We start from the raw sequence: 8,861 nt of genomic DNA, 5'->3' as shown, positions 1-8,861 counted from the left end.
CTACTCCCGCAAGCTCTTCTACTCCTCGAAGCTCTCCTACTCCCCGAAGCTCTCCTACTCCCGCCAGCTCTCCTACTCTCACAAGCTCTCCTACTCCCCCAAGCTCTCCTACTCCCCCAAGCTCACCTACTCCCCCAAGCTCTCTTACTTTCCCAAGCTCTCCTACTCCCCCAAGCTCTCCGACTCCCCCAAGCTCTCCTACTCCCCCATGCTCTCCAACTCCCCAAATTTCTCCTACTCCCGCAAGCTCTCCAATCGCCCAAGCTCTCCAATCCCCCAAGCTCTCCAATCCACCAAGCTCTCCAATCCCCCAAGCTCTCCTACTCCCCCAATCTCTCCTACACCCCAAAGTTCTCCTACTCCCCGAAGCTCTCGTTCTCCCCCAAGTTCTCCTACTCCCCCAAGCTCTCCTACTCCCCCATGCTCTCCTACTCCCCCAATTTCTCCTACTCCCCCAAGCTCGCCTCCTCCTCCAAGCTCTCCTACTCCTCCACGCTCTCCTACTCCCACAAGCTCTCCTAATCCCCCAAGCTCTCCTACTCCCCCAAGCTCTCCTACTCCCCCAAGATCTCCTACTCCCGCAAGCTCTCCAATCGCCCCAGCTGTCCAATCCCACAAGCTCTCCTATCCACCAAGCCCTCCAATTCCCCAAGCTCTCCTACTCCCCCAAGCTCTCCTACTCCCCCAAGTTCTCCTACTCCCTCAAGCTCTCCTCCTCCCGCAATCTCTCCTACTCCCACAAGCTCTCCGACTCCGGTAAGCTCTCCTACTCCCCCAAGCTGTCCTACTCCTCCAAGCTCTCCTACTCCCCCAAGCTCTCCTACTCCCGCAAGTTCTCCTACTGCCACAACTCTCCTATTCCCCCAAGCTCTCCTACTCCCCCAATATCTCCTACTCCCCCAAGCTCTCCTACTCCCTCAAGCTCTCCTACTCCCCCAATCTCACCTAACCCAAAAGTTCTCCTACTCCCCCAAGCTCTCCGACTCCGCCAAGCTCCCCTACTCCCCAAGCTCCCCTACTCCCCAAGCTCTCCTACTCCCCCAAGCTCTCCGACTCAACCAAGCTCTCCGACTTCCGGAGGTTATCCTACTCCCCCACGATCTCCTACTCCCCCAAGCTCTCCTACTTCCCCAAGATCTCCAATCGCCCAAGCTCTCCAATCCCCCAAGCTCTCCAATCCACCAAGCTCTCCAATCCCCCAAGCTCTCCTACTTCCCCAAGCTCTCCTACACCCCAAATTTCTCCTACTCCCCCTAGCTCTCCTACTCCCCCAAGCTCTCCTACTCCTCCAAGCTCTCCTACTCCCCCAAGCTCTCCTTATCCCGTAAGCTCTCCTACTCTCCCAAGCTCTTCTACTCCCCCAAGATCTCCTACTCCCCCAAGCTCTCCAACTCACCCAAGCTCTCCTACTCCCCCCAAGATCTCCTACTCCCGCAAGCTCTCCTACTCTCCCAAGCTCTCCTACTCCCCCAAGCTCTCCTACTCCCCCAAGCTCACCTACTCCCCCAAGCTCTCCTACTCTCCCAAGCTCGCCTACTCCCCCAAGCTCTCCGACTCCCCCAAGCTTTCCGACTGTCCCAAGCTCTCCGACTCCCCCAAGCTCTCCGACTCCCCCAAGCTCTCCGACTGTCCCAAGTTCTCCGACTTCCCCAAGCTCTCCTATTCCCCCAAGCTCTCCTACTCCCCCAAGCTTTCGTACACCCCCAAGTTCTCCTACTCCCCCAAGCTCTCCTAATCCCCAAAGCTTTCCTACTCCCCCAAGCTCCCCTAATCACCCAAGCTCTCCTACTCCCGCAAACTCTCCTACTCCCACAAGCTCTCCGACTCCGGTAAGCTCTCCTACTCCCCCAAGCTGTCCTACTCCTCCAAGCTCTCCTCCTTCCCCAAGCTCTCCTACTCCCGCAAGCTCTCCTACTCTCCCAATCTCTCCTACTCCCCCAAGCTCTCCTACTGCCCCAAGCTCTCCTATTCCCCCAAGCTCTCCTACTCCCCCAATATCTCCTAATCCCCCAAGCTCTCCTACTCCCTCAAGGTCTCTTACTCCCGCAATCTCTCCGAACCCACAAGTTCTCCTACTCCCCCAAGCTCTCCTACTCCGCCAAGCTCCCCTACTCCCCCAAGCTCTCCTACTCCCCCAAGATCTCCTACTCCCCCAAGCTCTCCGACTCCCCCAAGCTCTCCGACTTCCGGAGGCTATCCTACTCCCCCAAGCTCTCCAATCCCCCAAGCTCTCCAATCCACAAAGCTCTCCAATCCCCCATGCTCTCCTACTTCCCCAAGCTCTCCTACACCCCAAATTTCCCCTACTCCCCCAAGCTCTCCTACTCCCCCAAGCTCTCCTACTCCTCCAAGCTCTCCTACTCCCCCAAGCTCTCCTACTCCCGCAAGCTCACCTACTCTCCCAAGCTCTCCTACTCCCTCAAAATCTCCTACTCCCGCAAGCTCTCCAATCGCCCCAGCTCTCCAATCCCCCAAGCTCTCCAATCCACCAAGCTGTCCAATCCCCCAAGCTTGGCTCCTCCCCCAAGCTCTCCTACACCGCAAAGTTCTCCTACTCCCCGAAGCTCTGCTCCTCCCCCAAGCTCTCCTACACCCCAAAGTTCTTCTGCTCCCCGAAGCTCTCCTTCTGCCCCAAGTTCTCCTACTCCTCCAATCTCTCCTACTCCCCCAATCTCTCCTACTCCCCCAAGCTCTCCTACTCCCCCAAGCTTTCCTACTCCCCCAAGCGCTCCTACTCCCCCAAATTCTCCTACTCCTCCAAGCTCTCCGACTCCCCCAAGCTCTCCGACTTCCGCAAGCTATCCTACTCCCCCAAGCTCTCCTCTTCCCACAAACTCTCCTACTCCCCCAAGCTCTCCAATCGCCCAAGCTCTCCAATCCCCCAAGCTCTCCAATCCACCAAGCTCTCCAATCCCCCAAGATCTCCTACTCCCCCAAGCTCTCCTACACCCCAAAGTTCTCCAACTCCCCCAAGCTCTCCTACTCCCGCAAGCTCTCCTACTTCCCAAGCTCTCCTACTCCCCCAAGCTCTCCTACTCCCCCAAGCTCTCCTGCTCCCTCAAGCTCTCCTACTCCCGCAAGCTCTCCTAACCCCAAGTTTCTCCTACTCCCCCAAGCTCTCCTACTCCCCCAAGCTCTCCTACTCCCCCAAGCTCTCCTACTCTCCCAATCTCTCCGACCTCCGCAAGCTATCCTAATCCCCCAAGCTCTCCTACTCCCCCAAGCTCTCCTACTCACGCAAGCTCTCCAATCGCCCAAGCTCTCCAATCCTCCAAGCTCTCCAATCCACCAAGCTCTCCAATCCCCCAAGCTCTCCTACTATCCCAAGCTCTCCTAACCCCCAAGTTCTCCTACTCCTCCAAGCTCTCCTACTCCCCCAAGCTCTCCTACCCCCCAAAGCTGTCCTAAACCCCTAAGCTCTCCTACTCCCCCAAGCTCTCCTACTCCCCCAAACTCGCCTACTCCTCCAAGCTCTCCTACTCCCTCACGCTCTCCTACTCCCCCAAGCTCTCCTAATCCCCCAAGCTCTCCTACTCCCCCAAGCTCTCCTACTTCCGCAAGCTCTCCTACACCCCCAAGCTCTCCTACTCCCCCAAGCTCTCCTACTCCCCCAAGCTTTCCTACTCCCCCAAGCTCCCCGAATCCCCCAAGCTCTCCTACTCCCGCAAACTCTCCTAATCCCACAAGCTCTCCGACTCCGGTAAGCTCTCCTACTCCCCCATGCTGTCCTACTCCCCCTAGCTCTCCTACTCCCCCAAGCTCTCCTACTGCTCCAAGTTCTCCTACTCCCCCAAGCTCTCCTACTCCCGCAAGCTCTCCTACTCTCCCAAGCTCTTCTACTCCCCCAAGCTCTCCTACTCCCCCAAGCTCTCCAACTCCCCCAAGCTCTCCTACTCCCCCAAGGTCTCCTACTCCCGCAAGCTCTCCTACTCTCCCAAGCTCTCCTACTCCCCGAAGCTCTCCTACTCCCCCAAGCTCTCCTACTCTCCCAAGCTCGCCTACTCCCCCAAGCTTTCGACTCCCCCAAGCTCTCCGACTGTCCCAAGCTCTCCGACTCCCCCATGCTCTCCGACTCCCCCAAGCTCTCCGACTGTCCCAAGCTCTCCGACTTCCCCAAGCTCTCCTATTCCCCCAAGCTCTCCTACTCCCGCAAACTCTCCTATTCCCACAAGCTCTCCGACTCCGGTAAGCTCTCCTACTCCCCCAAGCTGTCCTACTCCTCCAAGCTCTCCTCCTCCCCCAAGCTCTCCTACTCCCGCAAGCTCTCCTACTCTCCCAAGCTCTCCTACTCCCCCAAGCTCTCCTACTGCCCCAAGCTCTCCTATTCCCCCAAGCTCTCCTACTCCCCCAATATCTCCTAATCCCCCAAGCTCTCCTACTCCCTCAAGCTCTCCTACTCCCGCAATCTCTCCTAACCCACAAGTTCTCCTACTCCCCCAAGCTCTCCTACTCCGCCAAGCTCCCCTACTCCCCCAAGCTCTCCTACTCCCCCAAGATCTCCTACTCCCCCAAGCTCTCCGACTCCCCCAAGCTCTCCGACTTCCGGAGGCTATCCTACTCCCCCAAGCTCTCCAATCCCCCAAGCTCTCCAATCCACAAAGCTCTCCAATCCCCTAAGCTCTCCTACTTCCCCAAGCTCTCCTACACCCCAAAGTTCTCCTACTCCCCCAAGCTCTCCTACTCCCCCAAGCTCTCCTACTCCTCCAAGCTCTCCTACTCGCCCAAGCTCTCCTACTGCCGCAAGCTCACCTACTCTCCCAAGCTCTCCTACTCCCCCATGCTCTCCTACTCCCCCAAGCTCTCCAACTCCCCCAAGCTCGCCAACTCCCCCAAGATATCCTACTCCCGCAAGCTCTCCTGCTCCTCCAAGCTCTCCTACTCCCCCAAGCTCTCCTACTCCCGCAAGCTCGCCTACTCTCGCAAGCTCTCCTACTCCCCCAAGCTCTCCTACTCCCCCAAGCTCACCTACTCCCCCAAGCTCTCTTACTCTCCCAAGCTCTCCTACTCCCCCAAGCTCTCCGACTCCCCCAAGCTCTCCGACTTCCACAAGCTCTCCTACTCCCCCAAGGTCTCCTACTCCCATAAGCTCTCCTATTCCCGCAAGCTCTCCAATCGCCAAAGCTCTCCAATCCCCCAAGCTCTCCAATCCACCAAGCTCTCCAATCCCCAGAGCTCTCCTGCTCCCCCAATCTCTCCTACACCCCAATGTTCTCCTACTCCCCGAAGCTCTCCTACTCCCCCAAGTTCTCCTACTCCCCCAAGCTCTCCTACTCCCCCATGCTCTCCTACTCCCCCAATTTCTCCTACTCCCCCAACCTCGCCTACTCCTCCAAGCTCTCCTACTCCTCCACGCTCTCCTACTCCCACAAGCTCTCCTAATCCCCCAAGCTCTCCTACTCCCCCAAGCTCTCCTACTCCCTCAAGATCTCCTACTCCCGCAAACTCTCCAATCGCCCCAGCTCTCCAATCCCCCAAGCTCTCCAATCCACCAAGCTGTCCAATCCCTCAAGCTCTGCTCCTCCCCCAAGCTCTCCTACACCCCAAAGTTCTCCTACTCCCCGAAGCTCTGCTCCTCCCCCAAGCTCTCCTACACCCCAAAGTTCTTCTGCTCCCCGAAGCTCTCCTTCTGCCCCAAGTTCTCCTACTCCTTCAAGCTCTCCTACTCCCCCAATCTCTCCTACTCCCCCAAGCTCTCCTACTCCCGCAAGCTTTCCTACTCCCCTAAGCGCTCCTACTCCCCCAAATTCTCCTACTCCTCCAAGCTCTCCTACTCCCCCAAGCTCTCCTACACCCCCAAGCTCTCCTACTCCCCCAAGTTCTCCTACTCCTCCAAGCTCTCCGACTCCCCCAAGCTCTCCGACTTCCGCAAGCTATCCTACTCCCCCAAGCTTTCCTCCTCCCCCAAACTCTCCTACTCCCCCAAGCTCTCCAATCGCCCAAGCTCTCCAATCCCCCAAGCTCTCCAATCCACCAAGCTCTCCAATCCCCCAAGATCTCCTACTCCCCCAAGCTCTCCTACACCCCAAAGTTCTCCAACTCCCGCAAGCTCTCCTACCCCCCCAAGCTCTCCTACTCCACCAAGCTCTCCTACTCCCCCAAGCTCTCCTACTCCCGCAAGCTCTCCTACTTCCCAAGCTCTCCTACTCCCCCAAGCTCTCCTACTCCCGCAAGCTCTCCTACTCTCCCAAGCTCTCCTACTCCCCCAAACTCTCCTACTACCCAAGCTCTCCTACTCCACCAAGCTCTCCTACTCCGCCAAGCTGTCCTATGCCCCCAAGCTCTCCTACTCCCCCAAGCTCTCCTACTCCACCAAGCTCTCCTACTCCCTCAAGCTCTCCTACTCCCCCAATCTCTCCTAACCCCCAAGTTCTCCTACTCCCCCAAGCTCTCCTACTCCGCCAAGCTCCCCTACTCCCCCAAGCTCTCCTACTCCCCCAACTCTCCAACTCCCCCAAGCTCTCCGACTCCCCCAAGCTCTCCTTCTCCCCCAAGCTCTCCGATTCCCCCAAGCTCTCCTACTCCCCAAAGCTCTCCTTCTCCCCCAAGCTCGCCTACACCCCCAAGCTCTCATACACCCCAAAGTTCTCCTACTCCCCAAAGCTCTCCTACTCCACCAAGCTCTCCTACTCCTCCAAGTTCCCCTACACCCCCAAGCTCTCCTACTCTCGCAAGCTCTCCTACTCTCCCAAGCTCTCCTACTCCCCCAAACTCTCCTACTCCCCCAAGCTCTCCAACTCCCCCAAGCTCTCCTACTCCCCCAAGATATCCTACTCCCCCAAGCTCTCCAACTCCTCCAAGCCCTCCTACTCCCCCAAGCTCTCCTACTCCCGCAAGCTCTCCTACTCCCCCAAGGTCTCCTACTCCCCCAAACTCTCCTACTCCCCCAAGTTCTCCGACGCCCATAAGCTCTCCTACTCCCCCAAGCTCTCACCTCCCCCAAGCTTTCCTACTCCCCCAAGCTCTCCTACTCCACCAAGCTCTCCTACTCCATCAAGCTCTCCTACTCCCCCAAGCTCTCCTACTCCCCCAAGCTCTCCTACTCCCCCAAGCTCTCCTACTCCCCCAAGCTCTGCTACTCCCCGAATCTCTCCTACTCCAGTAAGTTTTCCTACTCCCCCAACCTTTCCTACTCCCCCAAGCTCTCCTACTCCAGTGAGGTGTCCTACTCCAGTAAGCTCTCCTACTCCAGTCAGCTCTCCTACTCCAGTAAGCTCTCCTACTCCGCCAAGCTCTCCTACTCCGCAATGCTCTCGTACTCCGCCAAGCTCTCCTACTCCGCCAAGCTCTCTGGCTCCCCAAAGCTCTCCGACTCCGCCAAGCTCTCCTACTCCCCCAAGCTCTCCTACTCCCCCAAGCTCTCCTCCTCCCCCAAGCTCTCCTACTCCCCCAATTTCTGCTACTCCAACAAGCTCTCATACTCCACCAAGCTCTCCTACTCATTGAATCTCCCCTGCTCCCCCAAGCTCTCCTACTCTCCCAAGCTCTTCTACTCCCCCAAGCTCTCCTACTCCACCAAGCTCTCCTACTCCCAAAAGCTCTCCTACTCCAGTAAGTTCTCCTCCTCCAGTAATGTCTCCAACTGCCCCGAGCTCTCCTACTCCCCCAAGCTCTCCTACTCCCCCAAGCTCTGCTACTCCGGCAAGCTCTCCTACTCTCCCAAGCTCTGCTACTCCCCGAAGCTCTCCTACTCCAGTAAGTTTTCCTACTCCACCGAGCTCTCCTACTCCCTCAAGCTCTCCTACTCCATAAGCTCTCCTACTCCGGTAAGCTCTCCTACGCCGGTAAGCTCTCCTACTCCGGTAAGCTCTCCAACTCCGGTCAGCTCTCCTACTCCGGTAAGCTCTCCTACTCCAGTGAGCTCTCCTACTCCATAAGCTCTCCTACTCCAGTAAGCTCTCCTAGTCCAGTAAGCTCTCCTACTCCGCCAAGCTCTCCTACTCCGCCAAGCTCTCCTACTCCGCCAAGCTCTCCTACTCCCCCAAGCTCTCCTACTCCTCCAAGCTCTCCTACTCCCCCAAGCTCTCTTACTCCACCAAGCTCTCCTTCTCCCGCAAGCTCTCCTACTCCGCCAAGCTCTCCTACTCCGCCAAGCTCTCCTACTCCCCCAAGCTCTCCTACTCCTCCAAGCTCTCCTACTCCCCCAAGCTCTCTTACTCCCCCAAGCTCTCCTTCTCCCCCAAGCTCTCCTACTCCCCCATGCTCTCCTACTCCAGTAAGCTCTCCTACTCCTGTGAGCTCTCCTACTCCAGTAAGCTCTCCTACTCCGGTAAGCTCTCCAACTCCGGTTAGCTCTCCTACTCCGGTAAGCTCTCCTACTCCAGTGAGGTCTCCTACTCCTGTAAGCTCTCCTACACCAGTAAGCTCTCCTACTCCAGTAAGCTCTCCTACTCCAGTAAGCTCTCCTACTCCAGTGAGCTCTCCTACTCCTGTAAGCTCTTCTACTCCAGTAAGCTCTCTTACTCCAGTAAGCTCTCCTACTCCAGTGAGCTCTCCTACTCCAGTAAGCTCTCCTACTCCGGTAAGCTGTCCTACTCCAGTAAGCTCTACAATTTCAGTAAGCTCTTCTACTCCAGTAAGCTCTCTTACTCCAGTAAGCTCTCCTACTCCAGTGAGCTCTCCTACTCCAGTAAGCTCTCCTACTCCGGTAAGCTCTCCTATTCCGGTAAGCTCTCCTACTCCGGTAAGCTTTCCAACTCCGGTTAGCTCTCCTACCCCGGTAAGCTCTCCTACTCCAGTGAGCTCTCCTTCTCCTGTAAGCTCTCCTACTCCAGTAAGGTCTCCTACTCCATTAAGCTCTCCTACTCCAGTTTGCTCTCCTACTCCACTAAGCTCTCCTACTCCAGTAAGCTCTCCTACTCCAG

This window comes from Pristiophorus japonicus, chromosome 33, assembly GCF_044704955.1.
Source record: "Pristiophorus japonicus isolate sPriJap1 chromosome 33, sPriJap1.hap1, whole genome shotgun sequence".
NCBI classification, from domain to species: Eukaryota; Metazoa; Chordata; class Chondrichthyes; family Pristiophoridae; genus Pristiophorus; species Pristiophorus japonicus.
Note: the sequence above shows the minus strand (reverse complement) of the source record.